Source organism: Zosterops lateralis (assembly GCF_965231275.1).
Source record: "Zosterops lateralis genome assembly, chromosome: 17".
NCBI lineage: Eukaryota > Metazoa > Chordata > Aves > Passeriformes > Zosteropidae > Zosterops > Zosterops lateralis.
In genome coordinates, this window is record NC_139777.1 from 9,531,213 (window position 1) to 9,540,422 (window position 9,210).

Here is a 9,210-nt window from a genome sequence, read left to right on the forward strand (position 1 = left end):
GGCAGTGCTGTCCAAAGGCTCCTGGAGCTCTGGCAGCCTCGGGGCCGTGCCCATTCCCTGGGGAGCCTGGGCAGTGCCAGCACCCTCTGGGGGAAGAGCCTTTCCTGATCTCCAGCCTGAGCCTGCCCTGGCCCAGCTCCAGCCCTCCCCTGGCTCCTGTCCTGCTCCCCTCGGTGCCTGCTCTGGTGGTGTCTCGGCTTCAGACTTGAGGAATCCAGAGTCGCCTCAAATGTGTTTGTTTCCCCACTTCCCTCTCTTTCCCTGGATGTGGGATGAGCTGCCTTTGCCTCTCCCGCTCTTCCCCTGGGACAGGGAGCTCCCATTTCTGAGCTGCTCTCCCCTGACAGCGGCACTGAGACTCTCCTCTGCCCAGCTTCCTGAGCTGAAATCAGCTCCTTAACAAAGCTCACCTCAGTCCTGCTTAGCTGCATTCTGGGTCTGAGGACCCTCTTCTCTTTTCTCATCTGAGGCTGGAGTTTTCCCAGTCCTCCTTGGAGTTGGGGAACCAAAGGAAAAACCCCAAATCCCACAAGATGAGGAGAGCCCTGAGAGCTGTGTCAGGGAGCTCCTGTCCTCACCTGTCCATGGGGACTGCTGGGCTGCAGGCAGGTGACATCTCTGCTCCATCCTTCCCCAAAAGAAGATCCTGGGGCAAATTCCCAGCTGGCTGTGACTCCACAGGGATGAGATCCCCATAACCCTGTGAGCAAGCCGTGTTTTCATATCTCTGCTCTTACATGGAGCAGATTATCCGAGCTGCTGAGTTTTGCTCCAAACAAACATGATGCATAGAAATAATAAAGGCTGGAAGGGGTTTTAATTCCAAGCTGTGTTTCTGGATTAGTTCCCCATCATTAGGCAGTCAGGGAGTAAGGTTATTGCTATTCTGCCTCCTTCTCAAAATCAGGAAAGGATAAAAAAACCCAGAGTCATTGAGAGCTGGGGGTGGGCAGGAGAGCAGAGAACAGGCAGGAGAGACAGGAGTTTTTTAGGGATGATATTGGACCACAGTTCATGATTGCTGGTGGGAAGCTCTGGAGACTGCAGGAACTCTGCCTACGACCACGGTGAGGGCAAGGAATCTGTGAAAACCTTCCTTATAAATCCAAAGTCAAACATTTGAGTCTGGCTTGGGACAGAAGCTCTAATTAGAGCCCCCTTGATTTGTGCCATAAGTAGGACACCGCAGGGGGAACTGCTGAGGCAGGTGAGACTTATTGGAATTGCATCCCAGGGTATCTATAAATAGGGATAACAGAGGCTTGGCAAAAAGAGGCACAATGAAAATAACGGTGCACCCTGCCCACTCACTGAAGGATGAGGCACTTCAAATCTCAGAGTGACCCACCTTCCGTGCCGGTGGAGAGACTTGTTCTAGGTCAGCAGGTACCAAAAAGGCCCAGCTGTCATCAAGCACAAAAACAGGGCCGTTTTTTGGGATGAAATCATCGCTTTTGATAGCCTGCTGCACTCCACATGGCATCGACACGGGCGCTGCTCGCATGACTCACGGGCTGGGCTCCTTCACAGCCTCTCGCGGGTGGGCGGCTCCATCTGCGCTGATTTACTGGTGTCAGGGTCCTCCTGCAGGGCCTCGCTGGTGTCAGGGTCCATCTGCACGGATTTACTGGTGTCAGGGTCCTCTTGCAGGGATTTATTTGCACCAGGTTCCACCCTCAGGGGTTTATTTGTGCCAGGACCCACCTGCAGTGGTTTGGTCTGTGTCAGGGCTGTGGGCAGTGCTTTGCTGACTGCTCAGCTCCCCTCTGCTGGTGTGGCTGGGGCTGGGTCCCACGTGCATTTGTTGTTCTGTGGCTGGTCTGGGGCGTTATCCCTGGAATTTCAACTAGGAAGGGAACAACTGCAAAGTCTGGTGTGAGGAGGGAGTGCCGGACTTTTCCACGGGAGTGGGCAGCTCACGTTTTTTGAAGCACTGAGGCTGCACCTCTCTGGTGGTGATGGTTGCTGAGTTTAAACTGGAATTCCTGCAGCTCCCTGCTGAGCTGGGACATCCTGCTCTGCTTTCTTCACCAGCCTCTCCAGTGCAGGTTGATCCAGCACCTCTGGAGAAGGAGCAGGAGTCACCTGGCATGGGCAGCAGAGCACAGGAGCAGCTTTCACCAGGTGCTCCACCAGGCTGGGACCCTCCTGCTGCCCTGGCCAGGGGCTGTGCACAGGGTGACACTGCAGGTGTGTCCTGCAATCCCTGCCCTGGCTGTGGTGGGCTGGCTCTGCAGACACCCCCAAGCCTCTCCCGCAGCAGGAGAAGGGCAGGGTGCTCGGCTGCTCGCTGTTGTCACAGGAGCCCAGCCCTGGAGTGGCTGCCCGAGGACTCAGATTGAGCTGCACGCTGCTGAATAAGGGCAGAGCTGCTCTTTTCTCCCCGATATTCCCATTCAAACCACAACAACAGCGGCAGCTCCCCTGGAATATTTATGAGCTGTTTGCAGAAATGTCAAGAGGAGCCAGCAGTTGTGTGAACACCCACTTGGAGCAGCGGGCTGGGAGAGTTATCCTGGGGGATTCTTACCCCAAGTCCTGGGCTCAGTGGTCACAAGGGCTTTACAAATCCTGTGACATCTCCGTGTCCTGACATCAGGACAGGAATTGGTCACTGTCGCTCCATCAAGAGCATCCCCACCCTGTCCCCAGGCAGCACAGGGTCCTGGGGGCTCAGCCTGCCAGGGAGGCTGGGCAGCAGCAGCAGCTCCTCAGCCCCGCCAGGCGCTTGCACCAATTCCAGGTTCACTTCAAGACTCTGGGACTAAATGTTCCCGTTTGCTTTGGGCAGTAAAAGCTGGAATTCTAACGAATTTCCTGAGCCAGGCTGTTACATTCTGTATTTCACTAAATGCCTTTTCTTTGCTCTTTCCCTGCCTTGCTGCCAGACTGACCTTGCTGGATGTGGGGACGAAGGAGAAGCAACTTGAATTCTGGGAATGCATTCCCACACACACCTGATCTCTGTGAATTAGGCTTGGGAGTGGAAAAAACCCAGGATGTTTAACTTTTCTCTGTATGTTTTGTGTGTCACTTTTTTAGGAATTTTCCAACAATTCCAGCTTACCAGAGGTGTTCAATGCCAGCTTTCTCCACGCTCCATGTGGGTAAGTTCCAAATTGTTGGTTTGGTCGGACCTGAGAGGTGCTTTGGACTTGGACCACATTGCTCTTGGCCAGCTCTTGTCAGCTAAAGGGGTCAGGGTTAGGAGATGTCAGAGGACCCTTCAGTTTTTGATTTGTTCCCTCCCTTTGAATGTATTCTTTGTTTCCAGCAGATTTGTGGCCTTTAAAACAACCTGAGAGATGATTTCCAGCCACTGGGGTAAGCGGTGCCAGCCCAGAAGGAATGGAGGTGGTGTAGAATCACGGAATATCCTGAGTTGGAAGGGGCCCACATGGATCATCAGTCCAGCTCCTGGCCTTGCACAGACACCCCAACAACCTCACCCTGGGCCTGGATTTGTGGGAGAAAATATTTGGGAGAAAAAGTGGCCTGAGAGTCCAGGGAGGAGCAAAGAGCCTCTCAGCAGCCCCATTTCCCATTGTGTTGGTGGTGCAGCTCCCACCTTGCCAGGGCCCTGCTCTAACTCTGGGTGCTCCTGCTCTTGGCCAGCCTGTTGGTGTCTGGCCCAGGAGCTCCAGTTTTGTCCAGCCTGGTGCCCCCAGGCTGTGCTGGGGAGTGCTGGTCTGCACTGGCCATCGCCCTGTCCCTCCCGGCCTCTCCATGGACGGATTTCACGGCTTCCCCTTGGAGCTGTGTGGGCTCCGGGCTGGACCTGGCCACCATCCCTGGGTCTGGCTCCCTCACCCAGCTCCTGTGGGAAAAGCTGTGGCTGGAGGGGCCTTTTCCGTCGTGGCATTTTAATCCTGGCCTTCCCTGAGGGGGCAGCTGTGCTCTTGCTGCTCCCTGACACATCCCAAACCTCACAGGCTCCAGCTCAGAAAGGGTGAGCAGAACAAAAAGCCACCCAGGTGGCCGAAAACTGGTCTAAAGCAGCATTAGCTTTCTCCAGAGCTGCTAAATTTTGCTGCTTGCAAAACCCTTTGTGGTGCTGGAACAATGCACTTGTGTATAAGGGGAATCTAGGCAAGATTTCTACTTTCCAGGTTATTTTTGGTTTGCTTGGGAAAAAAAATAAGGAGGAGAGTGGGCTATAAACCATGTTCCAAAGGCTGGAAAGGAAGCATCTGGTGTGCCCAGGGGTTGTCATAGTGAAGATGAGTGACACATAATAATGACGAATCCAGAAACTTTCACCTTGATTTCCCTGCCTGGTGGAGCTTTGAAGTGAGCCTCTAATATTATGTTAGCAGTTTATTGTGTGTGCTTCATTAAAAATACATCACAGGCCTCTCGGAGCTGGAAGGGACGCAAATTAGGTCAGCGAGTCCAGGCTCCTGCTGCTCTGCCAGGGCTCTGATCCTGCTAATGACTCCAGCCCAGCCCTGGCAGGTGCCTGTGTGCTGCCAATTCCAGCTCTGGGCTGACAGGGAAAACACGATTTCACTCTTTAAAACTTTCAATTCTTGTTAAAAGGGGTTTATTTCATGTTCCCTGCCCAGCCGGTGTTTGAGGGTGAGGGGGGCAGCTCTGCCCAGCCCTGAAACCCCCTCAGCCCTGGGCTGAGCCCCAGAGTGGGCAGCAGGGGAGGGGGAGATTCTGCCCCTCTGCCCCACTCAGGTGAGACCCCACCTGCAGAGCTGCCCCAGCCCTGGGGCCCAGCACAGGAAGGAGCTGGAGCTGCTGTAGAGAGTCCAGAGGAAACCATGGAGCTGCTCTGAGGGCTGGAGCCCCTCTGCTCTGGAGCCAGGCTGGGAGAGCTGGGGGTGCTCACCTGGAAAACAGAAGGCTCCAGGGAGAGCTGAGATGTCCTGCAGCTCCCTCTGTGCTTTCAGCCAGGCAGAACCAGGCTCTGCATTCAGCCCTGGAGCAGTGCAGGTGTTGGGGGTGTGACATGGAGCTGCTCTGCTGTGGGACATCTCCTCCAGGCTGGAGGTACTGTGGTAGAGGAGTGAATCCAGGAATGTGGCTGTGGTAGTCTTTCCTCGTGGCTTGTCCCCAGCCCTGTTGTTGTTCCCTTGGCTGCTCCTTTGGGATACAGGGCAGGTTTAGGTGCCTCAGCACCACCAAGGGAACAGGAATCCCTTTGTTCTGAGTTCTGTGATATCAGAAGGGAAGGGTTTGCCTCCAACTCTTTGTCACTCTGAGCTGTGGGACATGAAGGACTGAGAAACCTCAGGGCTGCTGCCACCCCATTGTCCTTCTGGGCTGACTCTGCAGGGGTGAAACTCTTGGGGCATCCCAGTGTCACCCATTTTGTGTCTGCTGTGACTGAGCCCAGGGTTATATGGGATATTGGGCAGGAATTGTTCCCTGGCAGGGTGGGCAGGCCCTGGCACAGGGTGCCCAGAGCAGCTGTGGCTGCCCCTGGATCCCTGGCAGTGCCCAAGGCCAGGCTGGACATTGGGGCTTGGAGCAGCCTGGGACAGTGGGAGGTGTCCCTGCCCATGGCAGGGGTGGAACTGGATGGGATTTAAGGTCCCTTCCCACCCAAACCATTCCATGATCCTGTGATTCCATGATCCACCAACTCCATCCGCTCTCCCCTGGGCAATCCAGAATCTGGGCACCAAGCCCTGCACCTGGAGCTGTGGCTCCTCCTGATGTGGGTCTGGCTCTCAGCAACCTTGGAGATGCATTTGAACTGTGACTCAGGGAGGAACAACCTGGCCCAGAGTTTGCTGCTCCTGGAGCAAGGTTTGGCCCAGGTCAGTGTGGGGCTGGCACCTCTGGGGGTCTGCAGACAAGGCAGCAGGGGGGTTTGCCCTGAGGGACCATCACACTGCAGGGCTGTTGTGCTCTGCACTGAGGTCCAGGACCCGGGATTGATCCTGCAGGAATTCAGGGACCCCGGGAGCTCAGGGACCCCTCACTCACCGCCTGCCCAGCAGGACCTGGCAAGTCCCAGCACCCTGAGGTGTCCAGCCTGGGCTCTGTGGCAAAGGACACTTATTGCAGCTTGAAGATGCTGCTGTTTTCCCCTGTGGCTCGGCGGGGGAAGGAGAGCAGAGCCCTTCATTAGCTGTAATGAGTGTCTGTCTTGGGCTGGGGCCACGGCTTTGGGCTCTGCCAGAGCTGTGCTGAGAGCCCGGCCTGACCTAGAAAAACCCCTTAATGTGCTGTTCGTTTCGCAAGGGGCAAGGCTCTTATCTAATCACCAGCCACATCCTTCAGCAGCACAGCCACTGCAGCCCGGTTAACTCAATTAGGAAATCACCACGCCGAGCTATTTACAGGCTGCCTTTAATGGCTGTAGCAACAGGAGGACAGTAAGAGGGAAACAAAGGGCACGCTGTGCTGTGATGGGGTGAGCGGCATCCCCTGCACCCCCCGGGCTGTGCCAACCCCTGCTGCCCCACGGGGCCCTCTCCTTCCCGCTGGGCCCCTCTCCCCGGGGCTCTTTCCTTGTCATCTCTCAGTCTCACAGAACCTCTCATATCTCCAAAGCATTTCACTTGGAGAGGGGGCGTGGTGGGGATTTTTATTTTTTTTTTTTTGCCTTTTAAATTTTTTTTTTCTTTCCCCAAGAATCTTATTTTAAGGCTGTCCTCCCCCTCTCGCCTGCTCCAGGTCTGTTTTGCCTTGTGTTGTCACAAACTCGAGATGTCACAGCTGCCCCCGGGCGGGGATGGAGCCCAGGGGCTGTGCTGGACACGGGAGGTTCCCAGGGAACGGGGTCAGTCCCTGCAAGGTGTTTGCAGAGCCCTGGGAGGCTGTTCCAAAGGCTGGAACACCCTGGGAAGCTGATCCTTTAGGGCTCCTTTCCCTCCCACCTGCAAGAGCCAAAGGCAGCCAGAGCAGAGCCACCAGAGCCCTGTGTGACAGGAGTGTCCCAGAGAAAGGCAGAGCTGCCCTTCCACACCTCATTCCCTCCAGGAAGGGCTCAGCCCGGTGCTGTCACTGCTCTGAGAGCAACGGAGGCTCTGGGTCAGTGAAATGCCCCAGGTGGCCTCAAAGGGTGAAGGGAGAAGTGGGATTTGGGCACAAACTGCTGTGTTTTCATCCGGGGTTCACGTAATGTGCAGAATTTAAATCCTGAATTGAGCAACAATCAGCATCTTTCCCCAATATATAAATTGACTTAGATACAGTTTCTCCTTTGCATTTCCTCTCATGTCTCATTACCAGAGGAATATATCAGGTCTGAGTGGCTCTTGAGCCATTTCCTCCCTCGGGATGGAGCTGGAAAGGCTGGCTTGGGGAGTGACCTTATGGTGGGGTGAGGCAGGAATTCCAGGGCTGCCCTGCATGGGGTCACACTCCTGCCAAACATTCCTTCAGATGAGGAAAGAAATGAGCTCATCGTTTTCCCCCGTGGCCTCACCTCACTCAACCTCGAGGGCCTGGGGGGTGGCAGAGCAGCTCTGTTCTGCTTCCCACAGGCTCCTTTTCATCTGTGGCCTCTTTCCCCCAGCCCTGCTCTGGATACAGCACTAAAAATGGGCACAGCTCGTGGCTGTGCTGTCCAGGCACTGCCCGGCCAGCCAGGAAGGTTTGTAAACGTTGGGAAATAGGGAGGCTGTTTTATCAGCAATGTGGGGTTTTTTTTCCAGGTGCTTGGAGAGCAGGGTTGGGGTTGGTGACCTCTCCTCTGCCCAAAATGCCCCTGGGTTGTTGGGTTGTTACAAGAGCAAAGAAGCTGCACCCAAACTCCTCCTTTTCAGCAAACAAAACATTCCTGATTGGACTGCTCTCGGGATGACATACAAGTTTAAAAAAACCCAAACAAAACCCACAAGAATAACTAAAAAAACCTTTAAAATTGCGGCATTTCCATTCTTTCCATCCCAAACATTCAGCTAACAGGCAGCATTTATAAAATCATGGGATGGTTTGGGTTGGGAGGGGCCTTTAAAGGATATCTGCTCCCACCCCTGCCATGGGCAGGGACACCTCCCATTGTCCCAGGCTGCTCCAAGCCCTGTCCAGCCTGGCCTTGGACACTGCCAGGGATCCAGGGGCAGCCACAGCTGCTCTGGGCAATTTTCCCAGGTGTCTCTTATGAGTGTTTTGGGGTGCAGGTTCATTCCCTGAATTGGGACTCCACACCAACCCTCAGCATTTCCATGGCTATATCAGTGTCTTGAAGCTTTTCCAGCTTTTTTTTTTTTTTTTTTTTTTTTTTTTTTTTTTTTTTTTTTTTTTTTTTTTTTTTGCTCCCAGTGCCCCTTCCCAGGTAGTTTGGAAGTCTCAGTGTTCCTGTCTCAGTCTCAGCAGGGAGCTGAGCCACCCAACTTCCCAGTAAATCCTTGAGGCCAGAAGAGCTGGACCCAATGGAAATATCAGCGTTTTTCCAAATTTAATTTTTTTGCCTCAGGAGGTCTGGAAAGACAAAAACTGTGTGTTCAACAGAAAAAAAAAGTTGTAGGATTGGTTCTATTTCAGGTTCAATGTTGGAAGAGAAGCTCAGTAACAGCAGCCTGCAGTGAGGTGCCAGTCCCTGGGAGAGGTGGGTGGAGGCCACCTCCTGTCCCCCAGGCCAGCCCTGGGAGCTCTGCCAAGGGTGGGGAGCACAGGCCTGGTCCCTGCTCTGCCTCTGCCCCTCTCAGAGCCATCTCAGCAGTGGCCAGGCAGGAGAGGGGACACTGGGGTGAGGGGAGGTCCCAGGGCCTCCCCTTTGCTTCTTCTCATGGAGCACCTTGGGCTTGGTGTGAAATCCCTCAGCTCCCTTCCCCATTGGGGTCCCTGCCTCAGCTGCACCATAGTGCCAGCCCCTTCCCAGGGAGTGCAGGTGAGCAATCCCAGCTGTGCCTGTGCCCTCTGGAGCACCTTGGCCTTTGTCCAGAGCCCTGATTCCCCCTGTGGAGCACACAGGCTTTGTGCCTCACTGTCCCCATGGTGCCACATCCCACACAGGACTCCCTGCCCTGGGCTGTGAACTCACCCCTGCCCAGTGCCACCCTCAGCACTTCCAGGGCCACGTGGTGCCCATGGGGGTTGGACAGTCATGGAAACAATCACAGACCCTGAGTTTGGAAAGACCTCCAAGACATGAAGTCCAACCTTCAACCATGGCGAGCAGTTCCCAAGTCCCCATCACTCGGTGCTGCAGCCATCGAGGACAGGGACAGTGTGACTTTGGGGACAGGGAAAGAGCCAGGGGGACTTTGCGGACAGGGAAAGAGCCAGGGGGACTCTGCCCATTTT